This window comes from Nannobrachium achirus, assembly GCF_963921795.1.
Source record: "Nannobrachium achirus genome assembly, chromosome: 16".
Classification (NCBI taxonomy): domain Eukaryota; kingdom Metazoa; phylum Chordata; class Actinopteri; order Myctophiformes; family Myctophidae; genus Nannobrachium; species Nannobrachium achirus.
Genome location: NC_137823.1, coordinates 12,660,126 through 12,666,898, shown reverse-complemented (window position 1 = coordinate 12,666,898; position 6,773 = coordinate 12,660,126).

Genomic DNA, 6,773 nt, shown 5'->3' with positions numbered 1-6,773 from the left:
GACTGAACATAATACAAAACATAAAATCGCTTTAAGTAGCATGTGAGGGGTCAAAATAGTGGGTTTTCTTTATTCTGAATCCAATGCAAGCATTTGTTTGCAGGAAAAACATTCCATGGGATAACGGCCCCCACAAAACTATGGTTTAGTGATGAGTCATCACTTTTCACATTGTGTGTGTGTGTGTGTGTGTGTGTGTGTGTGTGTGTGTGTGTGTGTGTGTGTGTGTGTGTGTGTGTGTGTGTGTGTGTGTGTGTGTGTGTGTGTGTGTGTGTGTGTGTGTGTGTTGGGTTTGACAAAGTTCAGAGGTGATAGTAGCCACCTTTATGAACACATTTGTGAAGAAAGCTATTGGTAAGCATTTAGTTCCTACATTGGTCAAAGACTCTGCTAACTTTCCCTAAAACAAACAGAAAGATGAGAAGAACACCAGGGTGACTAGCAGCATGGTGAATGGAAGCATCATAGAACTACTTTTGGACAATCAGCTGTCTCTACAGTGCTGCAAAACCAAAGCTGCTCAGATCTTAACCAAATGTTATTTTTTTTATTTGATTTTGTATTTTATATTTTAATTGTTTTCATTGTGATCATGTGCAATACATGATTGTATCTTAACTGTATTTTATAACTAGGCCTATTGGCTTTTATACCGGAGGCACAGTTAGTAAAGTTCAACCAAGGACAAGAGTTGAAACTGCATGATCAACAGCTGTAAACAATGCAGCATGTCAGTTTAATTCTCTAGATCTATGTTAAAGTGGATCATCCCTAATAAATAAAATGTAAATGTAAATGAAATAGATTTGTGGCTCAAATCACACATTGTGGGGCCTTTGCAATTTTTACTATTCTAAAAAATGTGTCAATACAGAGATGCATTGATATAAAATTGAAATAAAACTTAAATGTACTTTATACATTGTACTTTTCAATGCTAAGTATGTTTAAAAGCCTGCACTTTTGCATACTTAAAGGACCACTTCACCCATTTTCAACTTATCTTCATATAACTGCATGGTCTTCACTAATGCTCATAAGATTACACTGTTTCTGTCTGAGCCACAACCCACAAGCCTTGGTTCCCATTTCTGTCTACTCGCTCAGTGTCTCAGAGGAGGGCTGTGGACAGTTCAGAAACCTGTCTACTCACTCAGTGTCTGAGGAGGGCTGTGGACAGTTCAGAAACCTGTCTACTCGCTCAGTGTCACAGAGGAGGGCTGTGGACAGTTCAGAAACCTGTCTACTCGCTCAGTGTCACAGAGGAGGGCTGTGGACAGTTCAGAAACCTGTCTACTCGCTCAGTGTCTCAGAGGAGGGCTGTGGACAGTTCAGAAACCTGTCTACTCACTCAGTGTCTCAGAGGAGGGCTGTGGACAGTTCAGAAACCTGTCTACTCGCTCTGTGTCTCAGAGGAGGGCTGTGGACAGTTCAGAAACCTGCCTTCTAAACGTCATCGTTAGGCAGCGCTAGGCAGGTTTGGTCATTTCAAACAAGATTTCGTTCTTCTTTTCTTTATACTGATTGAAGAACAATTGGCTTCTGTAGTGGACAAACTCACGAGAAACAAACAACTCTTATCTTCAGACTCTAATTTAATAATACAGTTCATGAACAGGGTCCGCAAAGAATGACAGTTTAACACAGGATGTCGCGACTTCTCTTGTGAAAGAGGAAGTAGGTACCAAACACTATCAGGATGCAACATCGACAGGTTTTTTAGCAGTCACATAGATGTCACGATGCAGACTTGGCAGTTTTAATTCTGTCATTCAATGTTTTATGAGTTAAAAAAATTATCTCAATTTAAATAATAATGGATCGCATTTTTATAGCACTTTTCTAAGCAAGTTGCGAACTCAAAGCGCTTTACAATGGTCCATTCATTCATACGTTGCAAAGTGAAGCGGTGAACAGTCGACGCCAGCGTCCTCACTTCCCACATTCACACACCAATGGTGGCAAGCTTGCACCAATCAACCCATTGGAGGCAATGTGGGGTTCAGTGTCTTCCCCAAGGACATGTGGACAGGAGGAGCCGGGATTTGAACCTCCAACCTATGGAATATTGGCCAACCTGCTCTACCTCCTGAGCTACAGCCGCCCCAAATTAGCCATGTGCATTCTTGGGCGTATCCTTTAAGTTGACCTTGTACCAGTGATCATGAAACTGTAACTTCTCCTATACAAACTTAAATTCTTCAATCAATCAATCAATCAATCAATCAATCAATCAATCAATACAAAAGGAGCTAGCACCCCTATAGGGTCACGGCCAGGTCAGGCGGAGGGAACAGGAATAGGGAACCCGTGGTTTCGACTCTTGGGGATACGTGACACGAAGCTCTCGAGTGATCGAAGCGGATTAAAGGACACTTTTTTTTTTTACAACAAGGGTTCATATTTTAGATTACAATTAGAGAAAAGACAAGAAGATGATTGTTAAAATGTTTTCATTCACTGCTTTCCATCATTTTAGCGATATTACTGGGTGGGGGGATGCGTACAAGTGGCTAAAAATGTATTTTTAGACACAAGCCCATTGCCAAGATGCACTGCAATATTTCATGGGCAGATGTGACTTATGGGGGCTAGTAGTGTTACTGTAAACAGTACTAAAGAAATCAACGGCTTATTGTGTCTAAAAAAGATATATGGCTAAAATGGCTAAAACGATAGAAAGCAGTAAATGAAAACTTTCTAACACTCATCTTTTCTTTTCTCTAATTACAATCTAAAATATTGTGGTGGACTTACTTTGGCCACACTTTGTGTGATGTTGGAGGCGAGTGGGTGCAATGATGCCACAACAAGGATTATTCCAGTCAGGATGTTTACTTGGCAGAACGGCAGGTTTACAGTACAGGAGAGCAATAATAATAGGACTTCACAGGTCGACATACAGCAGCAGTACAGGTAGGATGAATAACTCACTCATACACTTTGCAATAAGTCTTTGTGGCTGTCTGTCCGAGGTCCCTAGCATAGGCGGAGGATTATCACTCTACGTCCATACTCTCTGGGATCCGGAAAACAACTGACAAAACAGGCGGGCTGCGCAAATACACCTGGGAACTCACTGTGTCTGTGAGCCAATAAGAAAACATAACGCCCAGTAAACACACACACAATAGGCTGAAAGCAATACTGTGGCTGGATATAGGCTGGCATTTGTTCCCGCGTTACAATATGAACCCTTTGTTGTAAAAAAACAAAGTTGTCCTTCAAAACATGTTGTGTGTGTATGGCCCTCAGTACTAGGGTTGCCAACTCCCAGAGTTTCAAATACGGGACACCTCATTATACTTCTGAGGAAAGTAGCGTGGGGACGCCGAAAAATCGGGTATTTTCGGTTATAAAGTTGGCTAAAACGGGTATTTTCCTATATTAAATCATATTTTTCCTTCCACAATATCATTTTGGGTGTCTTTGGGCCATGTCCTATACCGTAAAATCATGTAGTGTATTTTATTTCTTTTTTTTCCAAAACAGGTACCTGGTTCTCATGTGCCCACTCTCTGGTTACCCAACACTAGTTTAATCATATTGGCATACAGTAATAACCATTAGGTTTTAAAAAAAAAATCAACGCATGCTTATGTTATTTAACATACGAGCCAGTCTGGGGTCGCTTTAGTTGGCAGACAAGAAATAGGCTACTGTAGTGCTCCCAGGAATACCAATATTTATCCATGGCTTATTTTCTGCTTGCTTTTTCACTTTGTTGTTTAGGCTATCACCTATCATGGATTCATGTCTAATCTGTTGGTACACAATCTTCTGTCACGCGTTTTCTTTTTTAAAGACATTAAACAATGTTCTGAGCCGAGTACTGTCGTATGCTCGCTCGCTCGCACGCACTCTTGCGTAGGCAACTTGTGTTGTGGACTGACCTACAGCCGATGGGAAGGGATTGGTGTAGGGGGCGGAGACTGTGTGTTAGCAACACTGTGTTAATAAGCCAATGGGCTGCTTACAAACAGCACAGCGCCTCTCACAGCAATGGGATGCAGCACTTAACTCAGAGGAGAGCAGAGCGGAGCTCATTGACAGGCAGAATCGCTGTCATTTCTCAATTAAATCATCCCGTCATTCATATTTATCCCCCAACCTTCAAATACGGGACAAAGAGCGTCCCGTTTCAGTTCAATACGGGACACGTCTTTTATAGTTCCAAAAGCGGGACGATCCCGTATTTTACGGGACGGTTGGTAACCCGCCTACTCAGTACAGATGTGGACACATTGTTCTCACATTGTACACTGGGGATGACGGAGGAAAACACATCATATATAGGACAGGGGTTTTCAATGTGGGTGACGGCCACCCTGGGGTGCCGTTATGGCAGTCCAGGGGTGCCGCGAGATAATTTTATATACTTGAAAAATATTTAGTATCATTTTAAACTTGAAGTACAGTTATTTTCAGTTAGTTCTAACCAAAATGGCTATTATCTCAACGTTTTCCTCGCAACATAATCACTCAAATATCGTCACTGTCGGGTAGAATTGCAGAAACCTTGTACATCCAAGTTTCAAGTGTGTACGTCTTTTGGTAAAGGAAAGCCCTGCTTCATCATACAAGACTGTCACACAAAACTAGTGAAAACAGCCGATCTACAAGCACACAACGTGCTTGATTACTAACTTATCTGAAAGAAGAAGGCTTTAGTTTCTACAAGCTGGGAATCCCCATCGAAACATTACCCGCCTGCACCACATGGTGGCGAGAACGCTCTGGAGGTGGCAGGTCTACTGGCAAGAGAACACTGTCCAAACCCAAGACAACAGAACATTATGTCGGCACTTCCACTTCATTCTCCAGTCACATGTTAGCCTGAATGAATGAATGCCTGTGCTTAGTAACATATTGCTGCTCTCTATTGTTTTCCACTTAGAACCCATTACCCGTCATTGACTGCCAGGGGTTCCCCAGGGCCCTATTCTAGGTCTGCTCCTTTTGTATCCCTCTAGTCTACACCAAATCTCTCCGCAGAAAACAGCCTTTTTTCGCCCCCATAATAGGGACTCTAGTGTTCATGGATAACTTGTGAGAGAGGGCACCAGAGCATTCTGGACACTATATAGGGAAAACTTAAACTGGGCAATCTTTCTGTATTCTGTCCATGTGGTTAAAGACTCTTTGGTTTGTATTTTTAGTTTTTAAAAATGTCTCCACTATTTATTTGATTGCAATGTTTCACTGTCTGTATTCTCGGCAGGCCTCTACTTTAATTGTATATTCACTTTTTATTTTTTGGTTATTACACAATTGCTTAAATGCAATGTAAACTGTAAAATGTATGTTTCCCATACCAATAAATCCCCTTTAAATGTGATTAAATTGAACTGAATTATATTATGTGCTGACAGTTGACCTGGTGCCAGGTTGTTTGTGCTGTCAGTCAGTCAGTCAGTCAGTCAGATGTTACGTGAGATCATATGATATTTAGGTCAGGTGACAGTGGTAGTTATCTGCATGTTACCTGACCAAAGGTCTTGGAAGCTGTGGTTTGTTATAAGCATGCCTGGCCTGCAGTAAAGGTCTTGGAAGCTGTTCAAATCTTTCAGGTGGTTCCCTGCAAGTTGGTGTCTCAATCAGCTGGTGTGTTTAACCCAATCTGTCATTTTAGATCAATATTGTGACCATACTAATGTATTATGTTGCGACATTAAGTGAAATTAAAAATGTATTTGGCTCCCTCATTTGTAAAATTAAAATACACTTAAGACCAAATAGCCTATAAAATAAATACCAGGTGGCCACTGTTTGGGTTTATGTACAGTAGCTAACTGTAATATCCTCATGGGACCGAGTTCAGTTCATTGAACTGCTGCACCTTGATCAGAACCAATATAGCATTTATTGGCAATAAAGTGCTCATGGATAAATTGGATGGATGGATTCATACGTTTGTCCCTCCAAATTAAAAAATGATTATGGTTCTCAAACCTTTTCATGTCAAGGACCCCCACATTGAAAAAGATATGCAAGGGACCCCCATAAGAGAAGATTTTTAACGGTAGCCTATTTCTATCTCTGAGACCCCAATTTATATTGTAAAATCAATGTTAATTTAATTCTGAGAGTGACCATTTGTACACAGAGTACAGAGCCATAAGGGCCTAACGGTCCCTTTGATTCCTAACTCATTTAGCTGGGGACGCCCTGGTCTGGAACCCCTGGGGGTCTGCGGACCCCACTTTGAGAACCAATGAAATGGAGTAGAAAAATGCATGCATGCATTTACTACTTTACTGTCAAACTAGAGGAAATAGGCTATTAACGGTTGTTACTTCCCCTTGCGTTTCCTTCATTTTTAAAATCATGACAGCTATGACATTAATTTAAAACATTTAAGACGTTTCAATGTAATGTAGCCTAATTTAGGTCTGTCTAAATTTTCTAAAAAATATATAGAGACCTAATAGTTTGGAAATAACTATATGATTTATACTCCGCGCTGTGTGGCGGGAAATACAGCCGATCTACAAGCTCACAACACAACGCGTCGCGCCGTGACGCGTTGTGAGCTTGGAGATCTGCTGTTTTTTGTGCCCGCTCGCTTTCTCCTCGCGTCCTTCAGTCGCTGAGTCGCGTGTATCTATTCTGCATCTAGCTTAAGGCAAGACCCAAATTCAGATCAAATGTTTGCTTCTGGGGGTCCCTGGAACAAAATGGGGGTCCACGGCCAAATACATGTAATTTTGGGGTCCTTGACATGGCATGAAGTTTGAGAACCACTGTATGATTCTGATATAGGCTACAAGCAG